The following is a 23,727-nucleotide window of genomic DNA, read 5'->3' as shown; positions in this document are numbered from 1 at the left end:
GGAGTTGGACGAGGCAGCATGACGAGGTTATCTCGCTCTTAGAGAGATAGAATATCAACGGCCTATAAATGCACTACCTTCCTTTGGATTTGAAGCAAAGAATTGGAAAGTGAGAATGTATGTTGTTGATGATACTCCTAGGCGACTTGGACAAAGTGTACGATACATTGGGTCCTGAGTATTACGGGTGTGAACCCATGTCTTTTGCAAGCTTTGCTTTAAACCCAGATGATAACTCTTACAATGAATTTTGTGTTTAGAACTATATCTAAATTAGATGGGGTTTGGTTTGATGGTGATATCTTTTTGGACTTGAGATTCCTTATGTTTTTTAAGATTGCTCTCTTATCAAGAAAATTCTCTTTTGTAGCAAAACTACTGGCGCAAATTTAAAAAATAAAATCAAATACTTCCTAAGATTCTTCATTCACTCGTCATCCGTCACTTGCGTGCAATGGTTTGCACAGTTACCATCGCACACATGAAGGGGCATTGAAGCTTTAGGCCCAAGCTGCTTATTTCCTCTATCTCAGCTATGGTCTTAAAGCTGTTAAACATGTAAGCAGAGAATTTCTGGAATTTGCCCATCACCTTTTGCTGGGTGAAGGTCGGAGCCCATGACATGCGAACGGTGGGGTTCCCCCTAAATTGAGCCAAGCAAAGCAAGGCTACAATTTCCTGACTGTTTCTGTGATCCATTGAGGGTATGGCAGATCGGGATATGCGCATACCATTGCCATTTCGTAGGCACTCAACTACATCTAAAGTCTGCTGCTCCAGACTTTTACCAGTCCTTACCGGCACTTTTCCTTCAATCTCAAGAAGTGCCAGAATAGACAGTAGCCTATCTTCGTCATGACCGTCGGAGCAATCACGCACGCTGATTTCTCGTATAGCTAAAGCAGCAAGCTACAGTCTTCTGCACTTTTTTGAGAATTGACCTTTCTCCACATCACCCTCTATGCCAAGCTTTGTTACTCCTATACTGCCATATCCTTGCGCTTCCTCAAATCTACCTTCTTTACGAGTGTTTGTTGGTTCTTGCAGGTTCACTCCCTCATCTATTTGATGTCTAATGGAGTCCTGCTCTTACATTTCGCACCACCATTGAAGCAAAGATGGCAGGTGTTGCAATGCAGATATCAGATACAACCCGAAGCTAGCAGGGATCCTGTGATTTGCACCTGATTTCAAGCTACTTTTCTCCATGAGTTTGAGGTAGCTCGATCTCTCAACATAGTAGACATGGCCAGTATTGGAAGTATGGTTAGATCTATCCTGATTTCTGCAATGCGGGCACGGAAAATGCTTCTTGCTATTCAGCAAATGCATGGAGATCTCATACGTTGGCCCGAATTTGTCTTTGGCACCATCATTCATATGCTCTTTTGGATACCATGTTAGCCCGGTGGAGCGACTAAATGCCATGTAAGAGAAATACCCTGTGAAGCCCTCTATGTCCATGCCCACTATAAAGGCTAGCTTATTAGGAAGCACAAACTTGCAAGGTCCATACGGGCGAAAACCACCTAGGGAGCTTATAAAATTCAGGTGAGGGAGCATGAGGCCATAGCTGAAACCCACCACCTACACCGTGGCACCAAACATAGCATCCTTTGCTTTGGGCATAATAGGCACCCATGTGAGCAATTTCTCTGTTTTTCTCTTTGTCATCGCCTTGATTTATGCAGAGAGCATCAAATCTACACCATCAGCTGCTAATATGAGCAGAAACTCGAGAAATTCGCGATGGCCTGGTTTGCTTGCAAAGTTATGGTGTTGAGAGAGGGCGGCATACGTATCCACGGAGCTGTTGGGTCTTGCGTCATCATGCAGATGATCACGAAGAGGGGATGAGTGCATTATGTTGCAGATGTCAAGGGACCAGTCCCTCACATCCTTAGTCCAAGTGTGTGAGATAATGTGAAATTTCCAGTCTGTGCAGGGGGTGAAACATACCCCACCTTCACTAGCAAGAGTCTGCCTTATGCAGATGAGGCGTAGGGGGAAAGTCTGTTGCATCTCCTCCTGCATGAGGAGATCATCAACCTGATTAGACCCACATGCAGGCGAGAACACCCACACCCTCATTCCCTCTTTGCGAGGTGCACATACAAACCCCCATTACCCTCTTTACGGTGAATGAGTGCAATTTGTGGAAATTCAAGTCTGTGCATGCCCTCCGCTACCTAGCAAGAGCAGATGAGGCGTAGGGGAAAAGTCTGTTGCATGCTCTGCGAGTCTGTGGCGTACGAAATCATCAATCTGATTAAGCGAGAACACTGGTCCCATCTATCTATACTATTCTATTCTATATACTATATATAATGCAGCGCAAAAATTTTAAGCAAGAAGAAGGCTTCCACGTGTCATGCATTGGTTCACTTCACAAAAATCCAGCCCAAACATCTATACTGTATACTAGTATGGCCGGCAGCCTTGACCCGCCTCTCACTCTCTCTCTTTCTCTCTCCCTCCTTATCACATGCACATGGGCTTCTCTAAGTTTCAGACTTTAACCTTCATGTCTATACTATGTATAATGCAGCTTAAAAATTTCAAGCAAGAAGAAGGCCTCCACTTGTCATGCATTGGTTCACTTCATAAAAATTCAGCCCAAACATCTATACTATATACTAGTACGGCCGACCGTCTCTCTCTCTCTCTCTCTCTCTCTCTCTCTCTCTCGTGCACAAGAGCTTCTCTAAGTTTCGAAGTTTAGCTTTCATGTCTATTATGCAGCTTAAAAATTTCAAGCAAGAAGAAGGCCTCGAGCATTGGTTCACTTCTAAAAAATCCATCCCAAACATCTATTGTAAAATCTATATCTATCTATACTATATATAATACAACTTAAAAATTTCAAGCAAGAAGAAGGCCTCCACCTATCATGCATTGGTTCACTGTACAAAAATCCAGCGGCATTCCACTCCAAACATCTAATGTAAAATCTAAAAGTGAAGCGTATGATTTGACATACAGAGGGAAATGAAAAGCCTTTCACAATGTACACTGTAAACACAAAAGACTTTCAACTGCACATAGCATAAATGTATATGTTGAGTTTCACTCCACCTAAGCAAGTAAAGATAATTTTGGTGGAGATTTTGTTATTTAACAAAAATTTGATTTTTAATGATATATTTGGCTTTGTTTTATCATGAGACATTTTTCAAGACAAGTATTGATACTTTTTAGAAATTTGTGTAAGTTTGTATTTTTTAAAGCGATTGAGAAAAAGAAGAAGCTTCGCATGTCTGCGCATCAATTTAGGTCGGTCTCGCTTTGAGGACATGCATACAAATGAAGGGGTTGTTATCTACATCTACATTATTCACACACACACACACACACACATAGAAGAGAGAGAGAGGAAGAAGAAGAAGAACAACAACAAGAAGAGAGTTTTAACCTCGTAGGAAACTATCCCAAAAGACCTTAAATATCTAGCCAACGAAGAGTTGAACGGAAGACCTGTTATTCAAGAGGGAAATGACATAACCAATCTACCACACTTGGGTGATAGAAAAGTTATACCATTTTTCTCTTTTTATTAGCACACACACACACACCTGAATTGAGAGAGAGAGAGAGAGAGAGAGAGAGAGAGAGAGAGAGAGATTTTACGATTGAGCTCATGGGGACTCCTACTCACCAAGGACAGCCTTGCCCTTTAAATTTCCGAGACATTGTTATTTTCTTAATATTATCATGTATTTTTAAAAGAGTAGCTAACATTTTTTTTCCATACAAAACGAGAAAAATGCCTTGAAATGGATAAAATGTCTGACAAAAACCAACCCTAACATTGGCATCACATGCAAATGATGGGGTTGTTATACATGTCATTGGCCATGCGAGAGAGAGAGAGAGAGAGAGAGAGAGAGAGAGAGAGAGAGAAATTGTACCATCAAGCTCATGGGCACTCCTACTCACCAGGGACACCCTTGCCAATTTTCAAGAAATTGTTATTTTCTTGGAATTATAGTGTATTTCTGAGAGAGTGGCTAACATTTTCTCCCACAGAAAACGAAAAAAATGCTTCAAAATGGGTAAAATGCACGGAAAAAACCGACCTTGACATTGGCATCCCAAATGAAAAGAGAAATTGCCGAGTTGATAGGCCTTTTACTTGTTCTAAGGTATTTTATCCCCTTTTATTACTAGGAGTTAAACTATGTGCCACCCTTGAAAATCCATAAACACTACAAGAGGCTACTCATATTAGCGACGCTCACACAGCGACGCTCAAAAAAAAATTTCCCGGCATCGCTATGAGCGTCACTATGAGCGTCGCAAAAAATTTTCCGGCATCGCTATGAGCGTCACTTGGAAATTTGCGACGCTCATAGCGACGCCGGCTGGGCTAAAAAAATCATCTGGGCTGCGCACACACACAAGAAGAAGAGAGTTATAACGTCGTAGGAAACTATCCTAAAAGACGTTAAAGATTAGGTTAGATGTAGACCTACGTTAAATTAGATTTAGGTTTATTTAAGTTAAATTAGATTAGATTTAGGTTTAATTTTAGTTAGATTTACGTTTATTTACGCTAGATTTAGATTTACGTTATATTAGATTAGATTTAGGTCTCCATAGATTGCGATGCCTGCATCAAGCGGGTGAAGAAAGCCCTCAATGGAATATAGGATATTGCTGCCTTCACTCATGGTGGGCTCCGTCGATCCAAAAGTACTGGTGAAATGTCTTCAGAAGATAGGGAAGAAGGTGGATCTTCAGGGCGGCAAGAGTCACTACATCCCCGACAATGACCATTTAGACAACCTCTAGTCATTCAACAGCAACTTCAAAGTTAGTAACAAGAGCAAGAACGGTCCAAAGGGCCAATTGCTGTCGTCAGATGTGGATGGAGATGAGGCAGCGTCACCGCCGGAAGTTAACTCTCACATCTTTAGTGATGAGAATGCCAACTCTTGCCGAGTTATGTGAAAAATAAGTTTTAAGGTTCTTATAATCCCTGTTAGTTTAGTTCTTTGTTTTTAATATAACATAATTTACGTTAGATTTAGATTTATGTTATATTAGATTAGACTTAGGTTTATTTAGGTTTACCCACACACACACACACACACACACACACACACAAAAGAAGAAGAGAGTTTTAACGTCGTAAGAAACTATCCCAAAAGACGTTAAAGATTAGGTTAGATGTAGACTTACGTTAAATTAGATTTAGGTTTATTTTTAGTTAGATTTACGTTTATTTAGATTTACGCTTATTTACGTTAGATCGAGTCCACGCAAGAATTACTTACGGTTTAGGGTTTAGAGTTAAACGAACAGTGAAAAGATCTACTATGAAAAGATGTTAAGATGATGTGAAGTGCTACAGCTAGAGAAGAGGCAAAGGGATTTTGTCCACTACATGCAATATCATGTAGACGTGGGTCTGTAGATTTCTTGTACCCACAAATATAGGTATTGACCAATAAAGACGAGATTATAACCCGGTGGTTCTGATCTCCGTGCACCTCTAGACCGAGGTGTGCGGGGATTGGACATGACTAGAGAATGTGAGGTAGAGAGAGAGAGAGAGAGAGAGAGAGAGAGATAAGACGAAGAATGCCAATAGAATATTAAATTTGTTGTCCAGGTTATAAGATTTTTATCCTCATTACGAGTAGTGACGAGGATGTGGGACCGTCCAACCGAAACACCTATCTCTCAACGAGGGTCTTATGTCCTTGTAATCAATGCAAGCATGTTGTGCGACGGACAAGACGTGTTTCTTTGCAGCACGTTCGCGAATTTGGCGAGTTCGATCCCTCTATTATAGATCGAGTTGTTGCCAATTATAACTTGTCGGACTCTCACGCTGGCCAACAAGCAGCAATCTTGCAACCCAATAGACGTGTTCGCAGGCGCTTTGGTCAAGCAGCATATGCGAGGCCACAAGATGTAGCCTCTGACAGCTCGGGGGATGATCATGCAGAGCACATTCCCAACGAGGCAATGTTTGAGCCCGAGATTGATGAAATGATCGAGACGATCATGGATTCAGAAAGGCTTATCTATGATGATATGAAAAGTGAAGCCGATACGCCATTGTATAATGGAGCACGTATGTCTAGATTGAAAGCACTCCTGGTTCTTCTCAACATGCAGGCAAAGTTTAGATGGAGTGACACTAGCGTCACAACGCTTTTCAGGTGATCTATTACAATTAGTTTACTTTAATAAAACTCTAAATGTATAATGATCTGATAGATTTTCACACGATTGTATCGTATTTTTATGTTGTGTAGATTGCTTAAAGAGCACATACTACCAGCTGACAATGTGATGCCAGATTCCCGAGATGAAGCAAGAAAGATTTTGCGAAACTTGGGGATGGATTACAATTCTATCCACGCTTGTCCTAATGACTGCATTCTTTTCAGAGGGGAATACATAGACATGGAGAAGTGTCCGAAATGTGATTCCGAAAGATATCGAGTAGATCTCCACAGGACAAAAATTCCACAAAAGGTTTTGCGACATTTTCCTCTGCTTCCTCGCATAAAGCATTTCTTCGAATGTAAGTCCATGGCCGCCCTAGCATCATGGCATGAGGAGAATAAATCTTCAGATGGTGTGCTATGAATTCCTGCAGATTGCGCAGCCTGGAAACATATAGATGGAACATGGTCGGATTTTGCCAGGGAAGCTCGAAATTTGCGCTTAGGCCTGGCTATGGATGGCGTAAATCCATTTGGTCAAAGATCAACATCTTACAGTGTATGGCCCGTTGTCATCGTCAACTACAACATTCCCCCGTGGCTAAGCTTGATTGTGCCAGGGCGATATAAAGTGGAGAATATGTATGTGTATCTTCGTCCACTATTGGAAGAGCTACAACAATTGTGGATTGGCATAGAGGTGGTGGATATGAGCCGACACACAGGACGACGGAATGCTTTTATCAGAGGCATTCTAATGTGGACCATGCATGACTATCCCGGGCTAATAGAATGCTCAGGTGATCTATTGACACTCCTCACTCAGACACTGTAAATCTTGTTTTTTCCCATAGTTGATCTATTATCATGTGTATACATGCAGGGCTTCAAACAAGCGGATACAGAGCATGTGTCACATGTGGACCTAGACTGAATGCACGTAGGGTGCCCTCACTGAAGAAGCAAATCTACGAAGGTCATCAAGCGTATCTTCCAGAGAATCATGTGTTACGCGACGGCTTTTTGGGAAGAGAGCCACCAAGGATGTCTGCAGAAGCATGGTTAGAGCAGAAGGAGATGTGCGATGACGGATTGCCTCCAGGGATGAAGAGACTATCTCTATGGTACGAGTTACCATACTGGCCCCGACTCATGATCAATCACTTGCTCGATCCAATGCACATATTCAAGAATGTGGGTAATCTACTATGGGACCATCTGACCGGCAAGAAAGATACTTTGGGAGCTAGAGTTGACCTTAGAAATGTGGATCGTATGGAGCAATATTGGCCGCAAACAGCGTCTGATGGATCGATAAAACTCCCTAAAGCACCATGGATTTTCACAGGAGCCCAAGAACGCAAAGTAAAAGAGACCATTCGATCTTTGCGGACCCCCACTAGCGTAATGCACTCGCTCAGAACGTGTTTTACTAAAGAAGGAAAGCTTACCGGTTTGAAGTCACACGATTGGCATAAAATGTGTCAGGTACGTTCATAGTGGACTTTAATATCATTGCATAAAATGTGGACTTTAATATCATTGCTGCACATACTTTACAATTTATTTTACCGGTTGCCATTGAGGGATGTTTGTCTCTCGACATCCGTAACACAATCTACAAACTTGCAAAGCTGGTGCAACGGATCTCACAAAAGGAGATCAACGTAGACTCCATACCATTCGCCAAACTAAATGCTGCGGAGCTTGTGTTTGAGAAACATTTTCCTACTACCATGCTAACCATTCAGGTGCATCTTCTTGTTCACATAGTTGATGAGGTGGAAATAGCTGGCACAGTTCATTCCAGATGGATGTTCTTCTTAGAACGTTTCATGAAAACGCTTAAGGGATATGTGCGTCAAAAGGCACGTCCGGAGGGTAGCATGGCAGAAGGTTGGTTGGTATCAGAGTCCCTAGTGTACATTGCAGAGTGGCTAGACGGATTTGATAAAGCTCGGGACACGCTATGGCGAACCATAGATGATGAGCGCATATCTGGGATTGTCATGTGCAATCTCGGTGTTGAGAAGAAGATGACGGAAGATCTAGAGGCTAAAATCAACCGATTTTGCATGCTTCACAATCCAGTGATGCAAAAGTGGATTTCACAATATGAGGATGCAAAGCAAGAGCGACAAAGGGCACGAATCGAGTGGAGACGGGGAAGACGACCACCGATGCACTATCCGACGGTTCTGGAGAGCCTACCAACATTCATGAGCTTAAGATGATTGCACAACCAATTGAAAAGCGCACAACAATGCGGTGACGAAGTGACTGAGGAAGAGTGGGAGTACTCTCGAGGTTGCGCGACCAAGGTAAGTTTGCAATGTACGACTAGCTAGTGACTTTATTTCTAAACGTTTGAACGGCCACTCATAATCTTTGTTCGTTGTAGTATAAGTCATACACAGTAGCATGGTGTAAAGGTTGACATTTTAGGGTGGAACGGATCGACAAAAAGCGTTTTACTCAAGATTGTGGAATCATGGCAAAATTTGAACAGTCTAGTCGACGACGTTCCTCTGATGCAGATCCTGTGGTGGCGGAACTCACTTACTTCGGCACGCTACAAGAGATTTTGAGGATCGATTACAGAGGATTTTTTGTCGACTTGTTCGACGTGCAATGGTTCAAGATAATCATGGAGGGTCGCAACGCTACTGTGCGTAAAGGAGAGTCTGGTTTTCTTGAGGTGGATTCTACTAAGAAATGGAATGACCTAAGAGACACTTTCATACTACCCGAGCATTGTGAACAAGTAAGTATGTAAATAGTTAACATCCCCCTTTTACAAGTTATGTGCTTGAAAGCTCTCATGTAAGTTATGTGGCTCTGGCAAGTAATATTTCATCCTACAAAGTCTACATCAAACTGGTGGTACGTCATAGAGGTAGCCCCTCGTAGTGCAAGGACGTATGAAGGCTACCATGTGCCAATCACAATGGCATCAATGGAGAAGATCAGAGAAGATGCTCAATCAGAAGCCGCTGCGGTGGTGCCAGACGAGCATCAAGATGCTACTACTCTATATGGGGTGCATGCAGAGGAGCTACAAAATGAAACAGAGGATATGTGTTTAAACGGAGAGCTCTATATAGATATAGGAAGTTATGCTGAGTTATGCGAGGATGAGAGAGAGATCTCTTAAAGCCACAAATATTGTATTTGAACAATTTTGCTCCGTGTTGTAAAAGCTCTGGCTCTCTAAGTACCTTCCATGGTGTATAACGCTCTTTTCTACTCGCGCTCACATCTTTTGATTGAAAATTCTGAGTTTTCGACTTGCCTCTTCTATCACTCAATTCATTGAGTCATTGTATTTATATGCATCATTACGTCATTGTATTTAATGGTCTTTGCGTCATTGTCTACTCTATTCATTCAATATTAAGTTTAAATATTCGTGTGTTTAATGCAGGTATGGATGATGAGCAGTTTCTTTCTTCTTTGTCACCGCAGCAGAGAGAGTGGTACGTGGAGCGTCATCGCTCTGGCGCATCATCGCGCGTTCCTACTCCATCCGCATCTCCCTCTCTTTCGGAGCATTCGGCGCGCTCCGAAGCTTCGGCGTCGACGAGACGAGCTTCACACTCGTCTAGACACCGGCGCTCTAGTGGTGGCGGAGGCGGTTGTTGTGGGGACTCCGCCGCCGATACCTCCACACCGCCTCGTGTTCGACGAGGCTATTTACCCTCCCCTTCTTTGCCCGCCCCCACACCAGCCACAACATCGCCATCTACGTCAGGTTTTGCGCGGCTGACTGTTCCTAGCAGCTACACACCTCTACCTACTCCGCCAGGAGCCACCCCACTCGACACTCCTCGCTTCGGGGCCCAGACGTCGGTGGAGACACCTGACGTCTGTACCCCCATCGACACGCCGCTAGAGACCCCAGCCGGGACACCCAGGTTCATGCGTGACCGGCTGGAGGGCTTGCCTTACTCCGTCGACTTCAACGGCGGCATCATCATGGATGATGACGGCAAGAAGGTGATCTCGTGCATGTGTGGTCTTTGCTCTCAGCTGTTTAGACACTACATACTAAACAAATGGAGTGAAGTACCAAGTGATTTAAAAAACAGAGTCATCAGCATACTTCATGATGAGTTTCCCGTTCCAACACGGGAGCAGCGCTTCAATGAAGACCTGATGAAGATTCGAATGCACGAATACTGCAAACACAAGCGTTCCGAAGTGCAAAAAGCAATCAAGCATGGGTGGAACAGGCTAGATTGGCTGGCCAAAGAAGATTGGAAGAATGCGAAGAAAGCAGCGCACGAGAATCCCGACAAGTGGAAGCAACAAAAGGATGCAGCCAGAGCGCGAATAGAGGCAGGGAGCTCGCACCACTTGGGGAGCGGTGGATGGGCATCATTTGAGGCCGATTTTGTAAGTGTTTTCGCATTGCTCTTTATGTTCGATAGTTTAGGGTTTATGAGTTTTTTAATTCTAACATAATGAAATCTTTGTATGTTTTGACAGTGGTCGATGACAGGACGTGATCCCACACCATACGAGCGCGAGTACGCAGGCAGGAAGGGCTGAAACACCCTGATGGACATTCTCAGTTCTCGCGGCGGCATGGTTAGTATTAGGGTTTACTCTTTTCTATTTTTTGTATTGTTTTATAAATGTCGTTATATGTTTATACTTACTGAAAGCTGTCTTATTGTCTTTTTTTGCAGAATCCGACAGATACGCCGCTTGGACGCGATGAGACGTCTTACTAGACGACGTCAGTTTAGCCGTAGCTAGATAGCATTAGTTTAGGGTTTCTCATAGCTTATGTATCATGAGATGGATTTTATACATCTTTTTGAACCATGTATATTATTACATTTGTCACCGCAGTTCATTTTGCCAATCAATTCTTTATGCCTATGATGTTGTACAATTGTCATTATTACATTTGCCAATCAATTCATTTTGCCTATGATGTGTACAATTGTCAATTTTACGCTTGTCAATTTTGCAAGCAATGCGTCTTGTGGGTGACTATTTTGGGTCTATTATCTACCCTTTCACTTTTTTTTAAAAGTGAATCAAGTACAATATGGTTGATGGGTGGCAAGGCATTCAATGCCCTGTCACCAAAAAAAATTTCTCTCGGGCGTCACTATAACCGTCGCTATTTATGGCTCTGTAGCGTCGCTATGAGCGTCGCTATAGACTTCTGTTTAAACGTCTATAGCGACGGTTATAGCGATGCTAATAGCGACGGTTTTAGCGACGCCGAGGGTTATAAAAACCCAATGTATTTCCGTCGCTAACAGCGTCACAAGAGCACACAACCTCTTGTAGTGAAATTCTCTCAATTATGACGAGCCTATATATATATATATATGTGTGTGTGTGTGTGTGTGTGTGTATTACATATATATATATATATATGTCTATATGTGTGTGTGTGTGTGTGTGTGTGTGTCTATATTACATATATATATATATATATGTCTATATATGTGTGTGTGTGTGTGTGTGTGTGTGTCTATATTACATATATATATATATATATATATATATATATATATATATATATATATATATATATATATATATATATATATATATATGTATGTGTGTGTGTGTGTCTATATATATATATATATATATATATATATATATATATATATATGTGTGTGTGTGTGTGTGTGTGTGTGTGTGTGTGTGTGTGTGTATACATACACACACGAACGAGAGAGAGAGAGAGAGAGAGAGAGAGAGAGAGAGAGAGAGAGAGAGAGAGATCATTTGAACAATCGTAAATAAATGCTCTCAAATATCTATACATGAGAGAGAGAGAGAGAGAGAGAGAGAGATCATCTGAACAATCGTAAATAAATGCTCTCAAATATCTATACATGAGAGAGAGAGAGAGAGAGAGAGAGAGATCATTTGAACAATCGTAAATAAATGCTTTCAAATATCTATACATGAGAGAGAGAGAGAGAGAGATCATCTGAACAATCGTAGATAAATGCTCTCAAATATCTATACATGAGAGAGAGAGAGAACGCCTCACTGTCCAGCACCAACTTCTAAATTTTGAGTTATTATGTGTGTGTGTGTGTGTGTGTGTGTGTGTGAGAGAGAGAGAGAGAGAGTTCTACAAAAATCAATGTGGGCGGTGTCGTGCTGTGACACGTACATAGTGGGAACGCATGCTACAAGATCTATCTTGTAATTTTTTAGATAATAATTATATTTCTTATAATGTACATATGCATATTTAAGTATAATAATAAGCATTCTATCTCATCCTATTATTTTTCTCAAGGATAACCTATTCTTACTTTACCATCAGAAAATACTATGGGAAACGCATCAATAGCTCCGCCTCTTTAACTTGGGGAAAAAAGCATTGATTCTTTATTTCTACTATCTCATTATCATCTCACACCCTAGCTAGATCCTATATCTATGGTAAACTCCAATATATATATATATTCTATGTATTTTTTATACTTTTCTTATATTTCTTTTTAAATAGCTACTAGGAGGGAATCAAATCCTAGTGGGACACTAGGTGGCATGATTTCAAAGATACACTTATTTTAATGCATTATTGCAAGAATGATTACAAAACTTTGTCAAGGAGCAATGTCATGCTTTCATATGGCATGAGGTGTCCTTTGGAATTAAATGAAAGTCTAGGCTAAGGGGACCACGGGAAGACTTTTGCTGCCAGAAATGAACCCTATTTTGATGAATTTTTTACACAAGGTTCCAATCCGAATTATAAAATTATTTTAAAATGAAAATCGTAGCTAATGAGTTGAAGTTTCTGCCCATATTTTTACTTTTTTATTTGAAGCCACGGTTGAGGAGATATGATCAAAATACTGGACCCCAGTCTGCCCACATCATGCAGGGACAGCTCATTTCCAACTTTTCCAATTCCTATTCACACTGGCTCCTCTCTTCTTGTGTAAACCCTTGGGGGTTCCCTTCACCTATAAAAGGGAACCTCTTCTTCCTTGAAAGGAACTCAAGCATTCAAGCCATTGATGAGAGGAATTCTTGAGGGAGTGAGTAGTAATGCCTAATTGTACTTAGCCCCATTAACATAAGCCCAAGCCTACACTTTCTCCTAGAGGAAGACTAGCCATTCTTGTACGCTATCCTTGGAAGATCAACTCTAATCAAAGAAGGTGTTGTACTTGGCGTATCAATCAACGTTGAATTCTCCCCTCTTCTTCTCTCTCCATCAATAATGGTGCCGAAGGGTTTGTCAAGTAAGATGTGTTCTACATTGATGTTTTCTTGATTTCTTGTTGTTTTCTTTTTCATCTTTAATCCGACATATATATATATATATATGTGTATCTAATCTCATCTCCTTAACCAACCTATCTCTCTCATTCTTAGTAATTCATCCTCTCTGCAAATTCTAGGTTCTCTTTTCTACAGGTACATCTCTCCCCGCAGTATCCTTATTGCCTACGGGCAAGAATAGGGCTTGGGAGGGAAACTTCTCATCTCTTCACTTATCTCATATCTACATTTCTCACATACTATCCTAGATGAATAACCCACATGATGATCATTTCTATCGCTTTCACTCTGTACGATCTATTAGAATTAACGTATGGATTAGCCGAAAAATACACTTTCAACAACGTATAGTGTTTCTCTTTGGCCCAGAAAGGCTTAATGAAATACTTCTATCACCGGATCCCATCATACTACCTCTCATAGACTATAACTTTTCTTTTGACGTAAGCGTAGTTATCTTGTTATGAACCAAGAGGATTTGTACACACAATTAATCCCAATCACTAGACAAAATATATATATTATGGTAAGCACAAAACTACAATTCCAAAGAACAATTCATAGCCTATTTGGTCAGTCAAGATTGAATGCCATTAACTCATCTATTAACCCTTTCATATTACCCATGATACGATATGACCATAGCCTTGATGTTTTCATTTTCGTATTGTTTTGACATTATCTTTTGTGTTCTTTCTTTGTGTGTGTGTGAGTGCAAGAGAGAAAGAGTGAGTCTTCTTTGATTGCACTTCTTTCCAAACCCTAGTCTTCATGGCATCTATGGTTTAACTCCTTCATATAGTTTTTGTTGAGTTCTCTCACAAACTCTCACAGCCATAAGCCCGGTGCTTTCCTGACAAGACCGCAAATTTCTCGACAGCGGGATCATGTGTGGGTGCGTTTTCATCCTCCAAGCCAGCAGTGGTGTTAACTAGAGAGAGAGAGAGAGAGAGAGAGAGAGAGAGAGAGAGAGAGAGAGAGAGAGAGAGAGATCTACAAAAATTGATGCGGGCGGGATCGTGTGTGGGTTTATTTTCATCCTCTGAGCTAGTAGTGGTGTTTACGAGCGAGAGAGAGAGAGAGAGAGAGAGAGAGAGAGAGAGAGAGAGAGAGAGAGAGAGAGAGAGGCTGATTCCAAGACGAGGGGCGGAGGAAAGCATTGAAGGCGAGCAATTACCTTCAAAAGAATAAAATCCGTCAAGTTAATATAAATTCTCTCTACTCACAATTGTGAGTATAGCAAAAAAAAAAGAGAATTTATAGCTAGATCTCAAAATTTATAGGTAAACTTTTGAGCATTGGCACACAATACAATGCTTTTTTCAAAATTTAAAAACCAACATATTGAAAAATTAAAGGCAATTTTTCTATGTGTCATCAATGATTTTTCCCTGAAGTTTGTAGGTTTTCTCATCTTCAAAACTAGAATTTAGAGATGGATTTAAAATTTTCGTATGTGGAAATACACAAAACTTGTGTTTTTTTTTCAAGCAACCTGATAGCCACTCATATACACAATGCTTCTGCTAAGACACTTGGAAAACATGCATATGAAAATTTTTAGACACAATCTACTTCTACTATATGAGCATTGGAAGCTTTGTATTTGAAAACAAATCCGAGGTTAGCGTTGAACACAAGCAAAACCAAGGCGGAAGGTGAGTGAACCCAAGGCAACGTCATCGAATCCAAAGCGGCACGAGGAATCCGAGGCGGGAGGCCAAATTTAGATATGAATCTCAAAATTTGTATGTGGAATTCTGGTAAAATTAGGGTTTCTTCTCACCTTCGAATTAGCATTTAGAGGTAAATCTCAAAATTTGTATATAGGATTACACTAAATCTAGATTTTCTTTGAGCATTCACATACAGCTTCTATACTATATATAGTGGAGCTTACAATTTTCTAGGAAGGAGAGAGCATCCATATCTCGACTCCTCCAAGACTTGCACTAACTCCAGCATCCAACCGTGCATCAACTCTTGGCAGCTGTGTGTGTGTGTGTGAGAGAGAGAGAGAGTGAGTGAGAGAGAGAGAGAGAGAGAGAGAGAGAGAGAGAGAGAGACTCGGAGTCGCTGCTCAAATTTGTTTTTTTGAAAAACTTAAAAAACTAATAGATGAGAATTTTTATAGGTAAATTGACTATATTAAAAGGCTTTTAGGCAAAATTTCTCTAAATCGTGTAGGTTTTTTCACCTTCAAATGTAGAATTCAATGGAAAATCTCAAAATTTGTAGGTGGGATTACACTAAACCTAGATCTTTTCAAGCATTGCTGGAAGTACTCAAGAGAGAAAGAGAGAGCGAGAACACTTATGTTGCCGTTGCATGGAGATAGAGAGAGGGAGAGAGGCAAAGAGATGCTAAGATGTAGTGCTCTCGCAAGTAGAGAGAGGGAGAGAGGGGGGGGGGGGGGGGGGGGGGAATCTCCCACCAAGATGTTCGCAAAGGTTGTAGAGAGAAAGGTTCGAAGTTGCATTTGATGATAGCCAATGATTGATGGAGGACAATTAGAAATGGATGGCTCGCATCGAGACATCAAGGCGATTAGCACAAGCATCGAGGCAAATAGTTAAATTGTCCATATTAAACATTTTTACACTAAATTTCTTTGAATTTTGTAGGTTTTCTCACTTTCAACTTTAGAACTTAATAGGATCAGGACGATTAGTACAAGCATCAGGGCATCAAGGCAATAGTTAAATTGACTATATATTGAAATTATTTTACACAAATTCTTTAAATTTTTTTAAGGTTTCTCACATTCAAATTAAAACTTTACTGTCATTGGGCCATTAGCACAAGCATCGAAGCAATAGTTGAATTGATTATATTGAAATGTTTTAACACAAAATTTCTCTTAAAAATGTAGCTTAAAAATTTCAAGCAAGAAAAAGGCCTCCACGTGTCATGCATTGGTTCACTTCACAAAAATCAAGACCAAACATCTAATGTTAAATGAAAAAGTAAAGGGTAAGATTTGACATGATGAGGGAAATGAAAAGCCTTTTACAATGTGCAAAGTAAAGACAAAGGACTTTCTATTGTACATAGAATAAATCTATAAGTTTAGTTTCACTCCACCTAAGTAAGTAAAGATAATTTTGGTGGAGATTTTGTTATTTTACAAAAAAAATATTTTTAAAGATATATTTGGCTTTGTTTTATCAAGGGTCTTTTTTCAATTTTCAAGACCAATATTGATACTTTTTGAAATTTGTGTAAGTTTTTATTTTTTAAAGCGATTGAGAAAAAGGAGAAGGTTCGCAGGTCTACGCATCAATTTAGGTTGGTCTCACTTTGAGGATATGCATGTAAATGAAGGGGTTGTTATCTACATTGTTGGGGAGAGAGAGAGAGAGAGAGAGAGAGAGAGAGAGAGAGAGAGAGAGAGATTTTTTACAATTGAGCTTATGGGGACTCCTACTCACCAAGACACCCTTGCCCTTCAAGTTTCTAAGACATTGTTTATTTTCTTAATATTATCATGTATTTTTTAAAGGGTAGCTACTATTTTTTACCATAGAAAATGAAAAAAAATGCATTGAAATGGGTAAAATGTCTAACAAAAACCAACCCTAACATTGGCATCCCAAATGGGAAGAGAGATTGCCCAACTAACGGGCCTTTTATCAATTCAGAGTTATTTTATCCTTTTTATTTTTGAGAGTTAAACCGTGTGCCTCCCTAATTTATAAATTTTCTAAATTATGATGGACACACATCACTCCCCATTAAGATTGACAAAATTTGCTCCCCCTCTACTAATAAATTTTGCAATTTTAGATCATTTTTTACTTTTTTTTTCCATTTCACTTCATGCTAACCCGGTTTGAGACCAATTAACTCCCAACTACAAAGCTTAAGTAAAACTTCTCCATTGCAAGGAGTCATTCCATTGCATAGCTTGGATCACACACACACACACACACACACACACACACACACACACACACACACACAAGACAAAGAAGAAGAAGAAAAAGGAGTACACAAGAACCTAAAAAATATAGCCAGTGTGTCTTAATTCTTGAAGGCAAGCGCTTACATTCTAGCATACTTACTCAAGGAGGGTGGGATTTTTAGTATCGTAAAAAAACATCACAATGGCCTCAAAGTTGGAGAGAGAGAGAGAGAGAGAGAGAGAGAGAGAGAGAGAGAGAGAGAGTCATTCTCCCTAAATGTGAGATTGACCTATGGGACTAGATACAACATGTAGCATGCAACAGTGACAACTAGCAAGATGAATCTATGAATTTTTTGGGAGAGAAAGAAATGTAGGCCACGGTCCGGACTAAAATGTATTAAAAGAAAGTTTGATGTCATCAAAAGTTGAGTCCTTAAGTAGGATATGATTCTCATACTCTCAAATTTTCAAGAGACATAATGCGCATATAAAAAGAGGTTCTCCTACAGTGTCTCAATGCCTGGTCTCACATTTAAGGGAGTGGCCAAGCCAAATGGACAGTGTGGTATAGATTGTGGTTAAGGGAATAGGCTCAAGCATGTAAATGATTTAATACACTCAGCTCTCTTCAAGAGGAACATGCTTTCATAATTTGAGGAAAGAGGGAGAGAGAGGTAAATGGCATGCATGTTTTTAGGCGACAACCTCAATTTGGCTCTACGTCCTTCAATTTAGCATAACAACCAAAACACTTGCAAAAATAAACTATTAGGTCACCTTATTTTCCTTTCATTTCTATCACATTTTAAGGTGCCAATGGTGCAAATGTGTACACGAACAAATAGTGTACACGTACTAACCTGCTTATGAATGGTGGTGAACATTAGTGCCATACTTGTGCACAAAACATAGATAGAGATGCAAGAAAGTGAGGCATATGCAGAACAACATATACGGAAGGGCCAATTACATTCTTGATATTAATTCAACTCATCAATTTGAAACTTGAATCTCTCTTGCTACATTGGAAACTATGAGCGCTAATAAAATTTTCACAACTCCACTCTTAAACATGAAAAGTTTTATGATTACACAATGTACCAATTATGGGCACTCATCTTTTAAAAACTTGTTGTCTTACCCAGTTTTTACTTTTGCACTTGGTAGCACTTCTATCAACCCTAGGTAGACCAAGGGGAAAACGTCCTTCCTACTATATAGTAGGTTATGATGTGCACTATTGCCATGCCTTGCTCCCACAAGAAAGAAGCAAGGATAGAAGCAAGTAAGAGAATGGAGTCAAGACATTGAATCCAATTGTGTTGCCATCGTTGAAACCAATTCTATAGGACCCACTCCATTGTTGAAACCTATCTTGTTTCCATTGTTAAAACCAATCCTATAGAACCCACTCCATTTTCAAACAAAGTTTTATGGTCACATTGAATTCTCTTAGCTTTCAACTCTTTCACACCATGCTAACTTATCTAAGCTATATAATCAAGCTTGGTAGCATTGCTAGACTTAGATACACGAAAAGGACTCTCTCTCTCTCTCTCTCTCTCTCTCTCTCCAACCAACCAAACCCTAATAGAAGTTTATTGAACAAGGGCTAAAGTCAATTTGGCCTCCAAACATGGATTGCGATCCACGACTCCATAGTGACAACTTGACCTGAATTTTTTTAGATCAATAGTGCATAACATATCCCCAAGTCCAATTTTGGAAAAAAAATCAGCAAATTTGGGTCAAAGGAGCAAAACACGTGACAGACTGAAAAACGTAGTGCATACCAAGTATTGAGCATTTGACCTGTCAAAACAAGTCCAAATTCAAAAAGAGTTGGGATTTATCTTGTGGACATAGAGTGCAACAAGCTGCCAAGAGATCAAGTCCAGGGGTGGAACATGGATTGCGATCCACGTCCCCCAACCTCAGAATTTGATAAAAATTGATACAGAGTTGGTCCATAACGTTTTTTACATACTGTCAAAATTTGGAGTAAAAGTTTGACAGGGGGTCATGGATCGCGATCGATGTACCTCAGCATAGTAGGGGTTTCTGACTTGATGAGCTTATAGACATATCAAATCTCAAAATTGAGCTAAAATACCTTCTAGAGACCAAGATAGGGCAACAACCACCTCTTACAAGTGATGGTAGAGTAGTAGTCAACTACACTCATCCAACACATGTGCCACAACCCATGAGAAATCAGTACTCCATGGATGAGAATGCACTCATGTTCATAGCCAACCAAGAGTATAGATAAAAAAACCCTTCTAGCCAAGCAAGAACAACCATCAGCTGCACCACTAGCTACACAACAAGTAGGACCATGGTATGAATGTGGAGGTAATCATTGGCCAATAGATTCTCCTCATCGGGTGAAAAACGTGGAGATACTTCAATATTGTCTAGAATGCGTTGTTGCACACCTGGTCTATGACTATCTAGAACACCCAATCAACAAGGGAAAAGCGACAATGAACATTGTAGGAGTGATGCCTTCTTCATATGGATCCCCGAGGTAGAACCCACAATTCCTTTAAAGGTGATGACTCAAGCTCAAGCTCAAGAAGCTGCCGTAAAATAAATCAACTGAGGAACCCACATTGCCGCCTCAAACATGAATCCAAAACTTATCGATGAGAATTGGATGAAAATCATGGAAATCCAAACGAGACAAAATGAAAGAAAAGAGACTAAAGGAAAGAATAGCTTGGGAAATTGAATTCAACCAAAAAAAAGAACTGCTAAAACATGAGCAAGAAAGTAAGAAAAATACAACGGGAGAGGCAAAGTCCAACATTGACTCAGGTGGTTCAGTCTTGGTAGAGAAAGTGAACGGGCACTTGGACACAATAGTGCAAGCATATGTTGCAAGGCTCAATAACAACCAAACTCTGAGCAAAGACTATTGACATATCCGCATTCAAAAGATGAAAGCAGGAGAATGGAAGTATACAAGAGACTTGTCAAATCTTCTCAAGCCATATTGTAGCCTGAAGTTCCAAAAACTATTGGGCTGGTAACGCAGGAGCTAAGAAAAGAAAACACAAGAAAACAAGGGGAAACCAACACAGGTGAAGAAGGCAAATTTCGATGATTATGTGATCGATGTGGAAAAGACCACTTACTCATGAATTGCGCTCAGAATCCATATAATAAAATAAAACCTGCGAAAACAGACAAAGAGGAGCCACTTACTTCTAGATTTGTTGCAAAAACAACAGACAAGGATAGATCTTTGGAGATACAACCAAATCCAGAAGTAGAAGAACCATGGCCACAATCCTTATGGAAATCTATCAAAAACTAAAAAGATTGTAGTGCTACTTTACAGTCAGTACGTACCCCTGAAATAAACATAGAACATGAATTTTTCCAAGGAGATATACAATCTCCATATCGGGATATTGGGTCTGTAGCATCTGAAGATAGCAAACCACACTCTCTACAGACTTTGCCATCTTTTATAGGAGATCTTGAAACAAAATCTAATGTTAGAGTGATACCTTCTCAATGGAAAGCCGCACCAAAAATTATGGATACCAAAAGCTTGCACAAATTGATGTCTTCTCCTATAAAATGCACACTTTCTCTCTTAAAGTTGCTGGAAAATTAGACCACATCTATGGGGCCAAATAGGCAAACACATGGAAAAGATGGAATTGAAAGTCCCTTTGTACGACCAACTCGTAGATGACAACATGGATGAAACCTCGCATAAGAAACCATAAACAAAACCGGTATCAGTGAATACGGTGGGTGACTATTGCAAAGGAGAGGAAAAAAACCACTCAAGTACAAGGGAATAAAACTTATAGCCATACTTGATGGTGGAGCTAGAATAGCCATAGCTACAAAGGTAATCTAGGAGAAATTGGAAAGAGCAGCTCTCAAAACATTGTGTATGAAGTTGCAACTAGCACCCTTAGGAATACTGGAACAAGTTATTGTATCCTCTTGTGGAATAGAGTACGAACACACTTTTGTTCTAGTTGATTTTGGAAAATGCAACAACTTTGAAGTTATTTTGGGACGGCCATTCATGCGTCAATTCAAGATGGTTCAAGATTGGGGCTATGATTATCTCTATTTGCAGCATAAATGTGTCATAACCAAGGTTCACACCAAGGATCATAGTTACAAGGATGTAAACCGAACTCCAATAGAAGACTTTTCTATCAATACGGATGACGGAACACAATTTCCTTCTTGGCTAGTGAAGGATGATCACATTTGGATGTGCGGGCCATCAAAATGCGGGAGTCTTAAAAAGCAAGATTTCATTCTAGAGTGTCCAGTAGAAGATGAAGCTTACATTAAGTAGTCATTTTTAGAGGAGTTTTTTGAACCTTTCGGATGGGATCAAATACTGGTGACTCTTGATGTCTGCATAAATGATGTAACCAACGCCACATTTTGCGACAAAAATGGCTACAATATAAGACCCTTTCTAATGGTATCCACTATCCATGAAACCAAAAATGTTTCTGAAACAATTGAGATTGAACAAACAAGTGATTGCAAACAAATAGTGGATGAAGTTTTTGTATGGGATCTTCCACACGATGATGAGGACGAATACCATAATTTGAGGAGCCACAATTTAGGGAACAATGTTGAAGAAAAACTTTCAAGTGGCTATGACATCACTCCCTTATTTATACGATAAAGGTGTTAAAGAAAGCCAATGAGGTTTTTGAGTATGAAAACAAAAAATGTGAGACATATAGCTACATCATGGAGCATGGTGCCAAAGTGAAAATGAAGAAAGCAGAGCAACCATGAGAATATGTCATCATTGACATACCTGAAGAATCAGCAGAAGTTGTTTCAAAGAAGCCAACGCCAAAAAAAGTGCAAATGAAACCAAATGAAGGAGCAAATTTTCCAAATTCAATGTCAAATGTTCAACATGAAGGAGTACGAGCGGAAGTGCGACGCGAGAGAGAGTGCGAGAAGAAGAGCACGACGATATGGTGAACTCGCTCTACTGTAATGTGTAGGGCATAGTGAGTTCTTATTAGGTTTTTACAAAAGAATATGTGTACATACCTGGCGGCCCGCCCACTTACCTGGGCGAGCGGCTTTATACCCCAACAACCACCCACTTAAAGTCCAATGTGGTACTTTAAGTGTGAGAGAAGCTACTATACAAGCTAATATACAAGAGATGTAGAGAAGTGATGTACTACCCTACACCTAACTGCTTGCGAAAATGCGCAAAGCTCTCTGAGGGAAGTCCTTTTGTAAGTAGATCAGCAAGATTTTCTGTGGTGTGATCTTTGACAAGCTGAAGTTGCTTATCCTCGAGCATTTCCCTGATGAAATGATACTTCACATCCACATGCTTTGTCTTTGAGTGATAAACTGGATTGCGAGCCAATTGTATAGCACTTTGACTATCACAATATAACACAGGCATCTCTTCTTTGATTCCCAAATCTGTTACTAGTCGATTAAGCCAAATTGATTATTTGCATGCCTCTGATGCTGCAACATATTCAGCCTCTGTAGTAGACTGAGTAACACAATCTTGTAATCTAGAACGCCATGATACTGCTCCACCAGCCAGTGTAAAGACATACCCTGACGTAGACCTTCGGTTGTCTGAGTCACCTGCATAATCTGAGTCTGTAAAACCCTTTACACTTAGCTCCTGACTCCCATAGCATATACGCATACTCTTTGTAGCTTTCAGGTATCTCAATATTCCTTTCACTGCCTCCCAATGTTTCTTGCCTGGGTTTGACATGTATCGACTTACTACTCCCACTGCAAATGCAATGTCTGGGCGAGTAGCAATCATTGCATACATCAAACTACCCATTGCAGACGCATATAGAATCTTATCCATTTCAACCTGTTCTTCCTCAGACACAGGACAATCTTGTTTGCTAAGTTTCACATATGGTGGCAATGGAACACTCAGTGCCTTTCCCTTCTCCATATTGAAACGTTGCAAAACCTTGTCAATATACTCTGTTTGAGATAACCAAATCAACTTCTTTGATCTGTCTCTCTCAATGCGCATACCAAGTATATGACTTGCCTCGCCCATGTCTTTCATGTCAAACGATTTTGCCATCTTTGACTTCAAAGCTGAAATTTCTTCCAAGTGCTTGCCAGCAATCAACATGTCATCCACATACAAAATAAGGATCAGCCAACTACCATCCTTAGCCTTCTTTGTATATAGACACTGATCGAACTCACTACGTTTGTAGCCTTGAGAAAGCATAAACTTGTGGAATTTATGGTACCATGCCCTCGGTGATTGTTTTAAGCCATAAAGACTCTTTAACAACTGGCATACCCAATCTTCCTTGCCTTTCTCAACAAACCCTTCTG

General features: G+C 40.2%; 1 pseudogene; it reads right to left on the bottom strand.

The window, feature by feature from the left end:
• Positions 1-441: 441 nt before the first annotated feature.
• On the bottom strand, positions 442-2,091 carry LOC147447914 (uncharacterized; annotated as a pseudogene).
• Positions 2,092-23,727: the final 21,636 nt, after the last annotated feature.

Source organism: Adiantum capillus-veneris, chromosome 11 (assembly GCF_014529385.1).
Source record: "Adiantum capillus-veneris isolate H3 chromosome 11, ASM1452938v2, whole genome shotgun sequence".
NCBI classification, from domain to species: Eukaryota; Viridiplantae; Streptophyta; class Polypodiopsida; order Polypodiales; family Pteridaceae; genus Adiantum; species Adiantum capillus-veneris.
The sequence above is the reverse complement of the archived record's forward strand: the minus strand, read 5'-3'. Positions and strand labels throughout refer to the sequence as shown.